The sequence below is a fragment of the Heterodontus francisci genome, chromosome 22 (assembly GCF_036365525.1).
Source record: "Heterodontus francisci isolate sHetFra1 chromosome 22, sHetFra1.hap1, whole genome shotgun sequence".
NCBI lineage: Eukaryota > Metazoa > Chordata > Chondrichthyes > Heterodontiformes > Heterodontidae > Heterodontus > Heterodontus francisci.
In genome coordinates this window covers 69,697,886-69,715,243 of record NC_090392.1, presented here as the reverse complement: position 1 = coordinate 69,715,243, position 17,358 = coordinate 69,697,886, and positions in this window count along the sequence as shown.

The following is a 17,358-nucleotide window of genomic DNA, read 5'->3' as shown; positions in this document are numbered from 1 at the left end:
TGTGAAAAGGTGGGTTCGTATTTATATGTTAATCAGACATGTTAAGGCTAGTTGTGGTGAGGTAAGCAAAGACATTCAACAGATTGCATTCATGACATAATCACATTGAAATTAATACAACGTGCATTTTGTGCTTTAACAGTTGATAAAAGAAGGTTGAATATGTACAATGATTAACATTTTAATTATATTGTATCCCAATATTTATTGTGGAATATATTCAATTATTTCCATTATGTACTGAATAATCTTATCTGTTCTTAGCACGGTTGTTCACATATATTCCCATTTGTCAGCTGGTTTTCCAGTCCCTCAACTTGATTTCTTGAAGCTCTTTTATTTTATTTATTTATTTTATTTAGCGATATAGCACTGAAACAGGCCCTTCGGCCCACTGAGTCTGTTCCGACCATCAACCACCCATTTATACTAATCCTACATTAATCCCATATTCCTACCTTCCCTCAAGTCCCCTAACACCTACCTATACTAGGGGCAATTTATAATCGCCAATTTACCTATCAACCTGCAAGTCTTTGGCATGTGGGAGGAAATGGGAGCACCCGGCGGAAACCCACGCGGTCACAGGGAGAACTTGTAAACTCCGCACAGGCAGTACCCAGAATTGAACCCGGGTCGCTGGAGCTGTGAGGCTGCGGTGCTAACCCCTGTGCCACTGTGTCACCCATGGAAGGGCACAATGTTTGGATGCTTTTATATTACAGTCTGGCCATGTGTGCCATTTTACACATACAAATGGAACCTGTCTCCATGGAATTAAAAACAGAAAATGCTGAAAATACTCAGCAGGTCAGGCAGCATCAGTGGAGAGAGAAACAGAATTAATGTTTCAGGTCAATAACCTTTCATCCAATGACCTGAAACATTGGACTGAACTTCCCCAGCCTGAGGGCAACAGTCTGGGAGGCGTGAGAGCTAGTAATATGGCGGAGGAAGATGTCGGCGTGGCAGGGAATAACTCACATATAAATAAGTTCATTTAGTTCACATTCAGTCTGTTAACTCTTTTTCTCTCTCCACAGTTGCTACCTGACCTTGGCATGGCATATAATCAGTGGCGGGAATCTCAGTAGCGCGGCTGCCCCTTGGGCGGCCAATTGAGCCACTTAAGGGCCCAATTAAGGATCGCTTCCCTCTCCCAGCAGCCTTCCAGAGGGTTCTGGGTGGGGGGGGACCCTCCTTAATGGTTGCTCCCTGGCCCACAGAGGGGCCCTCCTCAGTGGCAAAGGCTGCCACTGAGGCTCAGGCGCTACCGATCGCCGGGCCTGCCTGTTTGGTCCTGGCTCTTTAAAACTAACCTACCCATCTTCAGTGGTGCCTTGTCATTGAGGCACCCTCTCCTGCATGTTGCAGCCTCAGCAGTAGCCCCCGTGTAATGGTGGTGCTGCCGAAGATGCCAACCCAATCAAAGGCCTGGCAGTTCTGGGAGGCGGGCAGCAGTCCTCAATTCGACGGCAGTCCAGGCAATGGCCTGTTAATTGGTTGCTGCTAGCAAAATACCGCTCTAAGATCCCACCACCTGCCGGCATGGGGTGGGCTCCCGCTTTCCGCCCCGGAGGCGGGACTTCTGCCAGGGTGGCAAAATTCAGTCTGTTAACTCTGTTTCTCTCTCCACTGATGCTGCCTGACCTGCTGAGTATTTCCAGCATTTTCTGCTTTTATTTCAGATTTCCAGCATCCGCAATATTTTTCTCTTGTCTCCATGGAGATTGACTTCCATCAGAAATCCAACAAATTCCAACATAGGTGAGTAACAATTCAAAAGCAATGGTAAATTAAGCTCCTAATTTCTTCCAAGGATGTTGATTTACATTTTGTTCCCCACAAAGAACAAAGAACAAAGAACAAAGAACAAAGATGATTACAGCACAGGAACAGGCCCTTCGGCCCTCCAAGCCTGCGCCGATCCAGATCCTCTCTCTAAACATGTCGCCTATTTTCTAAGGTTCTGTATCTCTTTTCTTCCTGCCCATTCATGTATCTGTCTAGATACATCTTAAAAGACTCCATCGTGCCCGCATCTACCACCTCCGCTGGCAATGCGTTCCAGGTGCCCACCACCCTCTGCGTAAAGAACTTTCCACGCATATCCCCCCTAAACTTTTCCCCTTCTTAAAGTTTCTCCTTTTCCCTTCTTAAAGTATTGACTTCTTTGACTTCTAATTAGGTGGCGCAATGGTTAGCACCGCAGCCTCATAGCTCCAGGGACCCGAGTTAAATTCTGGGTATTGCCTGTGCGGAGTTTGCAAGTTCTCCCTGTGACTGCGTGGGTTTTCGCCGGGTGCTCCGGTTTCCTCCCACAGCCAAAGACTTGCAGGTGATAGGTAAATTGGCCATTGTAAATTGCTCCTAGTGTAGGTAGGTGGTAGGGAATATGGGATTACTGTAGGGTTAGTATAAATGGGTGGTTCTTGGTTGGCACATACTCGGTGGGCCGAAGGGCCTGTTTCAGTGCTGTATCTCTAAATAAAAATAAATAAAATAAAATAGTAATGGGTTGAAGGGTTATGGAGAACGGGCAGGAAAGTGGAGTTGAGGCCGAGGTGAGATCAGCCATGATCGTATTGAATGGCGGAGCAGGCTCGAGGGGCTGAATTGCCTATTCCTGCTCCTAGTTCTTATGTTCTTGGTGGTGTATATTTCCACAGACGCTGCTCACTCTCTGGTCTTTGAAGAGAAACAATTTGTAGGGATATGGGGCAAGGGCCGGGGGTGGGTCTAGCTGACCTGCTTTTGTAGAGAGCTGGCATGGACACCATAGGTTGAATGACCTCCTTTTGTGATGTAACCATTCTATGATTCTCATCAAAGTGACTATTATTTATATGTGAGTTATTGAGAAAGTATCAGCAGCCCATTTGAATGCTGAGGTGGCAAAGTTGAGCTTGATTTTGACTTCATTGGATCATTACAATGTCGCAAGGGCGACACAGTGGCGCAGTGGTTAGCACCGCAGCCTCACAGCTCCAGCGACCCGGGTTCAATTCTGGGTACTGCCTGCGTGGAGTTTGCAAGTTCTCCCTGTGCCTGCGTGGGTTTTCTCCGGGTGCTCCGGTTTCCTCCCACAAGCCAAAAGACTTGCAGGTTGGTAGGTAAATTGGCCATTATAAATTGCCACTAGTATAGGTAGGAGGTAGTGAAATATAGGGACAGGTGGGGATGTGGTAGGAATATGGGATTAGTGTAGGATTAGTATAAATGGGTGGTTGATGGTCGGCACAGACTTGGTGGGCCGAAGGGCCTGTTTCAGTGCTGTATCTCTAAAAAAAAATGCTTGCGACAATGGTTGTTGGATAGCCATCAGGAACAAGAATCCTACTACTGCTGTAACAACAATATGTGAAGAGGTATTGTGCATGGGTGCTGTTTCTGGACTATTAATACAGAGGTCTGGACTACTAATCTGGAAGAATGAAAAGTTTAAATCTCACCATGGCAATCTGAGAATTTAAATTCAGTGTAATAGTTCTGGAAATAAGAAGCTGATGCTCAGTGGGGTTCTGTAGGGCTCAGGTCTAGGTCCTTTGTTTTTCGTGATGTATATCAATGATTTAAACTTAAATACAAGAGGCATGATTAGGAAATTTGCACTTGTTACAAAAATTGGCCTTATATTTGATAATGAGGAAGAAAGAACTGCAGGAAGATACCTATGGACATGTCCGATGGGCAGAAAATTGGCAAATGGAATTCAGTCCGGAGAAGGGTGAGGTAATCCAATTGGGGAAGGCAAACAAGGTAAGGGAATACACAATATAGGTTGGCTACTGTGCAGTGTAGAGGGGCAGAGGGACCTTGGGGTGCATAATCACAGATCCCTGAAAGTAACAGGACAGGTAGATAAGGTGATTACGACAACATAGGGGATACTTTCCTTTATTCTCTGAGGCATGGACTCTAAAAGCAGGGAGGTTATGCTGGAACTATATAAAACGCTAGTGAGGCTAGAGCTGGAGTGCTCCACACATTTCTGGTCACCACATTTCAGGAAGGATACGATCATACCAGAGAGCTTTCAAAGGAGAGTTATGAGGATCTTGCCAGGACTATTCTTTGGAACACAGGAGGCTGAGAGGAGATTTAGTTGAGGTATATAAAATCATGAAGGACCTAGATAAAATGGATAGGAGGGATTAACTTCCCTTAGAGAAAGGTCAATAGCCAGGGGGCATAAATTTGAATTAATTGGTAGAAGGATTAGAGAGGAGTTGTGGAAAGATTATTTACCCAATTGGTTAGTGGGATCTGGAACTTATTGTCTGAAAGGGTGGTGGAAGCAGAAAGCCTCATTGCATTTAAAAAGTAGTTGGATATACATTTGAAGTGTTGTGACCTACCAGGCTATGGACCAAGAACTGGGAAGTGGGATTAAATTGAATAGCTGTTTTTTTTAGCCAGCACTGGCATGATGGGCCAAATGGCCTCCTTCGGTGCTGTAAACATCTATGATTTCTATATCAGTAAAAGTGACCATGAAGCTATTGCATTGTCATAAAAACCCAGCTGCTTCACTAATGTCCTTATTTGGATTGGCCTATGTGTAACTCCAGTCCCACATCAATGTAATTGACTGAGCTGCTCTTTGAAGTGGTCTAGTGTGCCACTCAATTGTGCTACAATGGTTTAAGAAGACCCACCATCACAGAGTGACTAGAGATAGACACCTACATTCCCTGAATGAATAAAACATCTATTTTTAAAGACTGGAATGGGAAAACAGAAGGGAATATGTCTGCAGACTGGGATGGGATCCCACTCACCGTGGGATTTTTTTTTAAAAACAGTAATCTGTCTCCTTCCTAAGATCTCCATAGGTGTCTCCTATGTCTCCTTCTTCAGGTAAGTAGGCAGGAGGTGTTACACTGCTGCCTTCACCACAGCCATTATTAATGCTGCTTTATGGTGTCCACGTACTGGGACTAATGATACAAGTTTTTCTCACTCTAATCAGAGAGTCCTGCTACCACAAAGTGTCTCATCATTTAGCAATCTGGCACAGAATTGTCAAACCTTGATTAGTGACAGCAGGTGTGTTTGGAATTTTGCCAGCAGTTCACACTCAGACCATTTGGTTGGGACTTCAGCACAATTGGGTTACCAGATCATTTGTTTCAATAATTTACAAAGAAAAAGTGTGAATCACTTGCAACATGAAAGCAGCCAGTTTGCCTTTTTTTTCTGCTGTGATCTATTTATTATTCCTCCCTAACCCTTAAATCTCATGCAGCTGCCAGGAAATTTCAGTGGCAGCTGACTAGCAGCAGCCGTACCCACTGGAAGCTGAATTTTCCCAGCTCAGAAACCTCCTGACCATCATCCAGGAAGATGAAAGATGCTGAACTGTGGGACTTCCTGTGGAGCTGCCAGCTGACAGTCCCAACGCTGACATCAGCTGAGTGGATCACTGCTGAGAGGAGAGACTCAGAATGACGTGTTTCACAATGTGAACCTCCATATATGTATTTATATTGAAAGTATTTCCCCTTTTTAAATTTTCCTTCAGTTTTAAGTCTTTTATACCTAAAGCTTTTCTCATCCTATAATCAATCTGATATAGTGAGAGCTTTGTTGCATTGAAAACCAGAAGAAAAGAGATACTAAAATTACAGAGATTAATATTTCTTCCTATATCTGCTTGTGGGTCAGAGAGTATGGCATTTAATAGCAGCAGGACTATTAAGCTATGTAATACACTATGCATTGTCTGGATGTGGTGACTAAATAAATCAAATTCTGATTCTGTTAGATAGTATTCTAGAATTTTTCTTGGTGTTTACAAATTCAATTCATAACTATTTTTATGTTGTTACGACCGACCGCCCCAGTCAAAGCCCCCAATCAAAATATACGATTCTGATCATGGTGGGAGAAACGGACTGTTAATTCAATCCTGACCCTCCACATATTGCCTAACATATCATTTTAAACTTTCCAAATGAAAGAAAGACCCAGCCAAATTGTATCATCTATTAACCCCCGAACGTTTAGTTTAGTTCAGTTTAGAGATACAGCACTGAAACAGGCCCTTCAGCCCACCGAGTCTGTGCCGACCATCAACCACCCATTTATACTAATCCTACACTAATTCCATATTCCTACCACATCCCCACCTGTCCCTATATTTCCCTACCACCTACCTATACTAGGGGCAATTTATAATGGCAATTTACCTATCAACCTGCAAGTCTTTGGCATGTGGGAGGAAACCGGAGCACCCGGAGGAAACCCACGGAGACACAGGGAGAGCTTGCAAACTCCACACAGGCAGTACCCAGAATTGAACCCGGGTCGCTGGAGCTGTGAGGCTGCGGTGCTAACCATTGCGCCGCTGTGCTAACCAAACCAGGTGTCTTTACAACAAATTAACTGTTTAATTAGAAAAACTAAATTCTTAAACATTACTAAGATATAAACAACATTTAAAATAGAAAAAGCCCTTACAGATTTACGCTCCTGCTGGATGTAGAACAGTCCAACGTTGCTTGAAGTCCTCACAGCCATCTGATGGGGAAAATAAAAAGTTCTTCAGCAGTAGAACAGTCCGTAGTCTAATTCAGAAGTCAAAATTATTGCTTCTTCTCCAACGATGAATTTCAATAATTAACAACTTGCAAACACTTTTTAATGAATCAATTTGGCTTTAGAATTTTTTGACGGATAAAAGATTGCCACAGTCTAACTTCCCTTCCATCAGTTTAATTTATCAGAGATCTCTGTTTTGGCTTGACTTTTTAGAATTTTGAGAGAGAATAATAAACAAACAGACTAAATTCTCTGCCTTCAGTTTAAATGGTCTGAGAGCACTCCTTTCAGGTGCTAACACACCTGTCTGTTTCTTTGAGTTAGAACAGTCTGTTTCCACTATAAGCCAGTTCAAAACTAAATTGTAACAATGTATCACTCGATCTCTGGTCCTGAATGGCTGTATCCCGGGCAATGAGAATGCACTCTTTGAATCACAGTCTCCTAATGGCTGTATCCTTGGTAACGAGAGTGCACTCTTTGACTCAGTCTTTAGAGCTTGCTGCCTTAAAGCAGTAAGGCTCTTTTTCTAGCCTTAAGGCACACCACATTCTTCCCCCATAAAAACTTCAGGATCATAGCAATGTGAAAACCAAATCAGCGACTATGGTATATTTTACAATTGTAAATGGATGGTTTTAATAAATATGCATTTGTATCCGTACATCTAATTTTTAATTTCTTACTTTTTTATAAGTTAAGGTACATGGTAAAATGTTATTCAAGATGTACTGATAGGACATTAGTAAAGTACTGAAAATTCGCTGGCCATGATCAAGACAATTACACTCGAATTATTCCCTTGTACTTCTATCTTGTTAACTCCAACCTCTTGTCCAACACCCACTTCCCACATTTGGCATTCATGCTTTCAGCTATTTCACCCTCAGCTCTGGAATTCCCATCACAAACCTCTTTGCCTCTCCACCTCTTTCTTCTCCTTTAACATGCTGCTTTAAACCTACCTCTGTGACCAAGCTTTTGGTCACCAGTCCTAATGTTCCCTTCTTTGGTTGCATGTCAATTTTTGTCTGATTATTCTCCTGTGAAGTGCCTTGGGACATTTTAAGAAATTAAAAGTGCTGTATAAATGGAAATTGTTGGTGTTACATAAGAGGAAGTGTATAAATTTAAGATATTGTTCTGCACCACACTGCTAAGAATGTTAACATCTCAAATCCTTTGTAAAGCTAATCCCAAAAATGTAGTTCTAATGAAATGTCACAGACCTGAAGCATTGGCCGGAATTTTACGCTGCCCCCCCCTGCAAAGAGCGGGATGGTGATCGGGGTGGGGGGGGGGGGGCGGTTGTGTAAAATGGAGCAAGAGACTCGGTGGGCCACTTTACGCAGGGCGGCTGAGGCAAAAAATGGCCTGCTCCCCCCGGCCAATCAAGGCCTTTCATTGGCCAGTTTACAGCCACTTAAGGGCCACCGTCCGCTGCATGGGGATTTTACCCTTGGCAGGCGGGGGGCCCAGGCCTGAGAAAAGCCACCTGTTAAATGTAGGCGGATTTCTGAAGGCCTGGTGGGGTGGGCCCTCCTGATCAGGCCCCCTGTGCCCGACGGAGGGCCTCCCCGATGCCCTAACCACCCCCAATGCCCAACATGACCCCCCCCCCCTATTCGACCACCCTTGCCTTGCCGGAGCCCGACCGATTGCCCCCAGTGAGGCCTCAAAAACGTACCCATTCTCCGGGCTACTCGACATCTTCCATCGTCAGCTGGGTTGCAGTCCCAGCAGTGGCTACCGCTTCCACTGGCGCTGCTGGGACAGAGAGCTGCTGGTCCGCTGATTGGCTGGCAGCTCCATTAGGCAGGACTTCTTGCCTCAATGAGGAAGTCCCGCCTCAGACCAGTTAAAGGCCTGGGGACCACAAAATGCGGTCTGGATCCCCAGGCCAGGTGGAGGTGGGTTTACCATCAACATTTAAGTCTGTGGAAGGCTCCCGTGTGCCGAGGAAGAAATTCCAGCCATTACCTCTGTTTCTCTCTCCATAGATGCTGCCAGATCTGCTGAACATTTCCAGCATTTTCTGTTTTTAATCCCAAAAGAGTAGTGCCCATTTGTACCATTTCGATGGGCTGCTGTGAACTTCATGCATGTTCAGCCAGGCATATGTGATTTGTGTTGTGATACAGAATCATAGGATCATAGATGGTTAATGCACAGAAGGAGGCTGTTCAGCCTGTCTTGTCCATGCTGGCTCTCTGCAAGAGTAACTCACCTAGTCCCACTCCTCTGCCTTTTCCCCATAGCCCTGTACATTTTTTTATCTTCAGATAGTTATTCAATTCTCCTTTGAAGGCCTTGATTGAATCTGCCTCCACCACACCCTCAGGCAGTGCATTCCAGATTTTAATCACACGCTGCATGACGACATTTTTCCTCATGTCACTGTTGCTTATTATGCCAATCGTTTAAATCGGTGTCCTCTGGTTCTGGATCCTTCGGCCAATGGGAACAATTTCTCCCTATGTACACCGTCCAGACCCCTCATAGTTTTGAGCACCTCTATCAAAGCACCTCTTAATCTTCTCCAAGGAGAACAAACCCAGTTTCTCCAACCTACCCAAGTAACTGAAGTTCCTCATCCCTGGAACCATTCTCGTGAATCTTTTCTGCACTCTCTCTAATGCCTTAACATCCTTCTGAAATGTGATGCCCAGAACCGGACACAATACCCCAGTTGAAGACAAACCAGTGTTTTATACAGGTTTATCATAACTTTGTTGTTTATGTACTCTATACCTCTCTATATAAAGCCCAGGATTCCAAATGCTTTATTAACCACTTTCCCAACTACCCTGCAACCTTCAATGATTTATGCACATATACCCCTAGGTCCCTCTGCTCCTGCACCCCCTTTAAAATTGTACACTTTAATTTATATTGCCACTCTGCAAGAGCAACTCATCCAGTCCCACTCCACTGCCTTTTATTATCCAGCTCTCTTTTGAAGACCTTGATTGAATCTGCCTCCACCACACTCTCGGGCAGTGCATTATAATGTTCTAGAATTAGAGTGAAATTCTTGACTTGCATCAAACCTAGTCTTTGGCACTGAATCTAGCAAGAGAATCATTTATAATTGCTGACACGCTTTGAAATAACACAGAATTTATGATCTTAGGGATATCTGCAATGCATTGAGTACCAATACACAAGGGAAGACACCGAAAGAAGTGGAATGGATAAAATTACTTAAAAAACTGTACTTTGAAAAGCAAGTAATTTTGAGATGAACTTTTTGGGCACTGGATCAGTCAAACTAGTTGGAGATAGCAAACATTTTGCAGATCCCATTGGTGCATAAAAGTAATTTGGAGATGCTGGTTGGCATTTAGCCATATCTGTGACATCTGCTTCAGCTCATCTGCTGTTAAACCCCTCATCTATGCTTTTGTTACCTCTAAACTTGACTATTCCCATGCACTCCTGGCTGACCTCCCATGTTCTACCCTCCGTAAACTAGAGGTGATCCAAATCTCTGCTGCCCATGTCTTAATTCGCTCCAAGTCCTGTTTAACCATCACTCCTGTGCTCGCTGACCTACATTGGCTCCCAGCTAAGCAACACCTTGATTTTAAAATTCTCATCCTTGTTTTCAAACCCCTCCATGGCCTGGCCTCTCCCTCTTTCTGTTAGCTCCTCCAGCCCCACAACCATCCACGATATCTGCGTTTCTCTAATTCTGGCCTCTTGAGCATCCCAAATTTTAATCACTTCACTAATAGTTGCTGTGCCTTCAGTTGCCAAGGCACTAAGCTATGGAATTCCCTCCCTAAACCTCTCTACCATTCTTTCATCCTTTAAGACAATCCTTAAAAGCTACCTCTTTGACTAAGCTTTTGGATGCCTGCCCTAATATCTCCTCAGTGTCAATTTTGTTTTAAAACACTCCTGTGAAGTGCCTTGGGATGCTTTACTTTGTTGAAGATGCTATGTGAAAGTTTTGTTATTGTTAACCTGATTAGAAAATGCTCCCATGGGTTCAGGTTGGGTTCAAAACACTACATTTTTGAAAGCAGCTTTACAAAGATAATGAGACATGATCACTCCCAAAAGTGTAACATAGAATAATAACTTACTGTTATACACATCCTATAACAAAGTCTCTCAAGATGCTTACAGGAAGAATAGTGGAAACCAAGCAGGCAGTAATGAACAAATTATGGGAGGTAACCCAAGCTGGAGTCAGAGACCCGTTTTCAGGAGTCTTTTGAAGGTGAGTAGAGAGGCAAGACGTTGCAGTGCCAAAGAATGAAGTAGCTGAAAGTTCTGTCACTGATATGGACATGAAATAGATCAATTGGAAGAGCTGAGGCTGTGTACTGAGATGTAGAACTGGAGAAAATTGCAGATGCAGAGTGGAGTGAGAGCACAGAGGGATTTGAAGATTAAACTTTTAAATGGATCCAGTGGGGAAAGTGAACCTATGGAAGCCAATGAGAACAGACGAGATAGATGCGCAGGACTTTGTGTGGGATAGGATAGGAATTTTTTTTATTTGTTCATGGGATGTGGGCATCATTGACTAGGCCAGCATTTATTGCCCATCCCTAATTGCCCTTGAGTAGGCGGTGGTGAGCTGCCTTCTTGAACCACTGTGGTCCTTCGGGTGTAGGTACACCAACAGAGCTGTTAGGGAGGGAGTTCCAGGATTTTGAACCAGCGACAGTGAAGGAACGGTGATATAGTTCCAAGTCAGCTTGGAGGGAAACTTGAAAGTGGTGTTTCCATGCATCTGCTGCCCTTGTCCTTTTAGCTGGTAAAGGTCACGGGTTTGGAAGGTGCTGTCGAAGGAGCCTTGGTGAGTTGCTGCAGTGCATCTTGTAGTGCACTGCTGCCACTGTGCTTCAGTGGTGAAGGGAGTGAATGTTGAAGGTGGTGGATGGCAATCAAACAGGCTGCTTTGTCCTGGATGGTGTCAAGCTTCTTGAGTGTTGTTGGAGCTGCACCAATCCAGGTAAGTGGATCTTCAGAAAGGACAACCAACCAACTGGCAGACAATTAATTCAATTTTTACTTCTGTTAGAATCTTACAAACCAGTGCCAGAACTTGCCCTCCCCACCTCTGCCATTATCAGACCTCCTCCCAGACAGTAGACAGGTGGCAGCATTTCCAGCAATGTAGGGATGTCGGCCGACCGAGATGCATCTACAGTGGTGTTGTGCCTTCTGGCTCAATGCAAATAGGCGCCCTCCCACTGACCCTGCATACTCCAGCAGTTCAGTGCTGAAGGTCAAGCGGGTACAACCCACTGCTAATATATTAATATTGGTTGAGTTAAAATAGTAACTTTGAAACCTATAATGGTTATATAATACCTTTGTGCCAAAGTTCATATAGCAAAGTCCAGACCAGTAACAATCTGTATTATAAGATGTTACTTCCTGCAGCTCAAGAAAGATTAATAGTTTTTCTTACACGATTTGGTAAATTATTTCTTTCATGTTATAGATCATTCCAGTCAATTGTTGCCATAAATTTTGATTTTTTTTTTAATGTCTCCTTTTCCCTAAAATCAAACATATCTGCACCTATCTGTTTGATATTTGATACATGATCTACCTGGGACCATATATTGATTTTTGGAACAAGGAGAAAGAATAGAAGCTTGGTTTGACCACTCCATTCATTGATCAGCAATGGGAAAAATGATAGCTCTGACTTCCAATATTTCAGTAAAATATTTAAGGCTTCCTAGGTGTAATTATTTGTGACAGATTAAATTTGGAGTTCTGGAGAAAATTGCTTCTGCATTACTCACGTTTCAGCACATGGCTCCTCCTGTCCTCGCTAAACATCTCCCCTCATGGCGAGCCCTCTCATTCTTGCCATCTCCCGTGACCTCTCAACTCCCGTAGTCTTGATCACACACAACAGCTGCAACAACAACGGCATTTATATAGCATGTTTAATGCAGCAAACCATCCCAAGGCACTTCATAAACACATAATCAGAATGAAATAAGCAACAAGCCAGTGAAGGAAAAATTGTTAGGGGTGACGTGCGTTTTAAGGAAGGTCTTCAAGGAGGCCAGGGAAGTGGAAAGACAGAGGGGTTTAGGAAGGGAAAATGTGGCCACCAATAGTGCAGCAAAAGGAATGGAAGGGAGACAAGAGGTTGCAGCAATCACTATGTAAATTGCTAGGGCAAGTGATTTGGTGCAGTAAGTGAGGAGCTGTGCTGTTGTCGACCTCCAGGAGCTTTTGTGCCAAAACTGTGATACTTGGGCAAGTGTCAGTGTCAGATTTGTTGCAGGATGATGTGCCATGCTCGGTCAATTGCTCCACACATAGCTAGTCACTGGAAACTCCCTTCTGTCAATTGTATGGCTCCATGCAGGCCGCTTAGGGCGGGTATAGATTATTGGAGCAGCTGCAAAGGTTTGTTTTTGCTAATTATCTCTCCTTTCCTGGAGGAGTCGATACATGTTCTTTGGCAACTCACCGAAATATCTATTCTAAATGTTTGAGTCTAGATAGTGAGAGATAGAGAGGGAGGTAACTCTGGCACAAGATTGGCAAAGACCCCAGAGAAACAGTGTAAACCCCCCACCCATGGAAATTATACACAAGTGTCAGCAGGACATTAAATTGTGATGGATATAACAGACAAATGAACTCCTGCCTTTGCCGTGCCTACAATACAGCCACATTCCAGGAGTGGAAACAGTGACTAATTTTGCTTGGCCTAGCCCGGGGAACTAAGGCCAATTGTATCACTCCAACTGTTTGCCTAGTTAAAATGAATCTCAGTAGAAACTGGAAATCTGCCGGGAGATTCCAGTCTGTCTGTGTATCTTAGTAATATGCCTTTTGGCTTTTGGAAGGTTTGAGGCTGAAATTCCATGGATTTAAACTGGAATTTATATAATAAAATAATTATTTTCTAAGCTCAGTGAGGCACCGCTCATTTTTCATTTCCATCTCTTGAATTAAGCCTACTATAACAAACTATTAAAGATCTGCTGTTCAGCATAAACATTTCAGTAATTCAAAAACAACTAAAGTTGCTATTTCTTAAAGTGGAACTCGCCTCCTTTTCCAAGGGCCTTGGACTGAGCTGCTCTACAATAGCTCAGAGTTACAACAGGGGAGGGTCCAATGGAGCCATTGGCGCAGCTGGCATTTCTAAAAGAGTAAAAGTGTAATTTGCGTGACTGTGCAGGCTCTAGGTTGTACTTCCAAGTGTAATTTTGCTCCTAGCATAATGTCTGAACAGACAGAAGTGCAGGTCATAGATATTGCCCATTCCCTGACTTGCATTCTCATTGAGTAATGATTCATGTAGGGGAGCACCCCCTCACAAAAATACCCTTTGTGTGCCAGTGCATACAGGGTACTTCCAGCTTACGAATTATACATTCTTAACATTTCCACTTCACAGTCTTCTTTGATTAGTCAGGATACACAATAATTACCAGCATAAGCTAAGTTGACAAAAAAGAAATCTGCTCTAAAGTTGAGATTGGTTGGGTAAATGATGGATATCTCTTATGACTGTTTCTCAGCCAAATGCCCATCCTTATATTTTTCACAATCATTTTTAATTAAACCTTTGAAGAATAAATATAGCCCAATTCAGTTTTGTTTTATCACTGTCTGAACTATAAAGCAGCTGTTATTCCTTCCTTTGCCATATATACATTGCTGTGCTTTATAAAGATTCCCTGGAAACACACAACTGCTAAGTTGTGTACACTACACACTAGGTGGTCTCAGTCATTCACAATCAGCAGTATCAGTAAGACACACACCAAGACAAACATCAACTGCTGCTGGAGGACTATCAATTCGGTGAAAGACGCCCTTTGGTCTGCCTGAAACTTGCTGGTCTTCCAGCGCAAAGAGTTGTCCACCACCGAATGTTGCAGACTGGCACATTCCAAGGTCCAGGACTACGTGCTGAGGGACGCGCTAAAGCTTGGGGCAGCCGCAGCAAAGGCTCAATGGGGAAAGACCACAGTGTAAGGTCCCCCCACCAAGCTGAACTGAGGGGCTGGATCCATGGGAAACCCCTCGAACTGTATCGGGAAAATTTTGTGTGCTGTAAATGTAAAAATATATATGGCTTGACAATGAAATGGAAGGGTTGTGAGGCAACTCATGATTGTATAGAAGGAAACTGATCACCTTTGCACTGTTTGTATTTTTTGACTTGATGCTGTTTTAAACTGTTTGGGAATTTTTACAGATTTTTATGAATAAAGTATATTTTGGAAGTTAAAAAAAAAAGCAGTATCAGTAAGACCTTCAGATAACATACTTTTGTCCAGCAGTGCATGAGAGATGGACAAAAGTAACTCCATTTGTTGCAGAGGCAAATTTTTTAAACTGTAGCCTTGAAAATAAAATTAAATGATGTGGAAGATATTTTGTGATCATGAGATACCAGTCTTTTTGGCATGATTATTGTTAGATAAAAACTTTTTTTTGTAGCATTTCTAGTTTGAATTCAGCACAAGCCAAGGAATCTTTCCAATAGAGAATGACTGACCCAGTGAGGTAAATCTTCATCTTCACCATCTGGGTGATAATCTAAGGAAGCAGAGCACATGTTATAGAACCTGTCCAATTTCTGTTATATTAAAATCAATGGAATGAAAGTTCTGTAGTGGGGCAGCGATCTGAGCCCACAGATTACCACCCAGAAGATGAAGGCAAAGACGAAAATTTACCCCAATATGTTTTACAAAAGAGTTGATAAAGCCATTCTCCAATCAGGACATTTCCTTTGTGAGGCAGTAGACAAATTGTACATCGCTTGACCCCTTTGTAGGGTGGTGGAAGGGGTTGGAGGGTGGTTGCAGTGATAGGAAAGGAAACAAGCATGAGCCTTGCTTGTATGTCCAAACTAAAAACAGTTGCTATGCAGAGTATTAAGCATAGTTACCAATCTGATAACCACAGATTCTGCTTGATCTTAGGCTGGCAGTATGATCTTGAGATGTCGTCTGTAAGAATTTGTATACGAAATCATGAACTATCAGTGACGGTGGGGATGTTCCAAACTCTCGAGTTCACTTATAATGTGATTGGAAAGAACAACAGCCTCTCTATAATGGAATGAATGTTGTGAGAATGTGTGGGTTAATCTACAAGCCTGAAAATGAATAAGTGTCTATCGAGAATGATCAATTTCTCTTATAACTGCAAGGTTTCATATCGCAACTAGATAGCTTGGGATAAAAACAAAAAGTGCTGGAAATACTCAGCAGGTCTGGCAGCATCTGTGAAGAACAAAGCAGAGTTAACATTTCAGGTCTGTTACCTTTCATCAGAACATAGATATCTTGGGATATACTTAGTTCTTGTCTGGTTTACAGCAGGCAGACAACTTGTGGCCAATGCTGCTCTTCTGCAGGTTGGTAAGAAGCAGATAGTAGAGATCCACTGATGAATGTCTTGCTGATTTCCCTCACCCGACTCCTCTCCACTGCAATAGGGAGGCACTGGTTAAACATCAGGCACTTCTCCACAGACAGCTGAGAAAGAAAAAGACTTTCATTCAAAGGACACCTTTAATGTCCCAACCAATAAAATACTTTTGAAATGTAGTTGCTGTTGTAATGTAGGACATGTGGCAGCCAATTTGTGCATAGTGAGGCCCTGCAAACAGCAGTGTGATAATGACAAGATAATTTGTGATGTTGTTGAGGAATAAATATTGACCAGGACATTGGGGAAAACTGCCCTCATCCTGTTCAAAGTAATACCATGTATTATTTACACCCACCTGTGAGAGCAAACCACACTTTGTTTTAACATCTTATCTGAAAAACAGCACTTCTGACAGTGCAGCACTCCTAGAGTTTGGAGCAGTGGAACTCAAACCCATAACTTTCTGACTGGGAGCAGTGAGTGCTACAGACAGGGCCACGCCTGATTCCCGAGGTTAGGAAAATATAGACTGGAAAATAGAAACTGCTTCCTCTATATGGTGAATTGCCTGATACCCCAGTGTGCAGTAATGCCACAGTGCCTGATGTTTGATTCTGTTGTGAGGAGAGGAGACTCATGTTCATTGTGTGAGTTTCCCTTTTGAGTTTGGAGACTTAAAATAATTGCGTCAAATGGGAAGTGAGCCATGGAAAAATTGAGCTGTCAGTAAGAAAAAAGAATGGATAATCTGTCATTTAGACTTCAGAATATTTTCACACATTGCCCCAATCAATAACATGCATCAGTTAATGTTTTTCAGAGAAAGGTAGAGAGTGGGAAAGGAGGGGGAGAGCAAAAGGAGAAAGTGGGAAATAAATTATCAAAGCAAATTTTAAAAATAAGGAAGTCAATTCATAAAGCATCTTTCATTTGAATGTTGGGTATTATTGCTTAAATAATAAAATACTGCAGTCACCGTGGTCACCTTTGTTTTTATAGAGGGTGATGATATTGGCATCGTGCATGTCCTGTGGTACTGCTCCCTCGTCCCAGCACAGGCAAAGCAATTCATGTAGTGCTGAGAGTATAGCAGGCTTGGCACTCTTGATTATTTCAGGGGTAATGCTGTCCTTCCCAGGGGCTTTTCCGCTGGCTAGAGAATCAATGGCATCACTGAGTTCCAATTTTGTTGGCTGTACGTCCAGCTCATCCATGACTGGTAGAGGCTGGGCTGCATTGAGGGCAGTCTCAGTGACAACATTCTCCCTGGAGTACAGTTCTAGGTAGTGCTCAACCCAGCGGTCCATTTGCTTGCGTTGGTCAGTGATTATGTCCCCTGATTTAGATTTGAGGGGGGCGATCTTCTTGATGGTTGGCCCAAAAGCTCTCTTAATGCCATCATACATTCCTCTGATGTTTGACAGC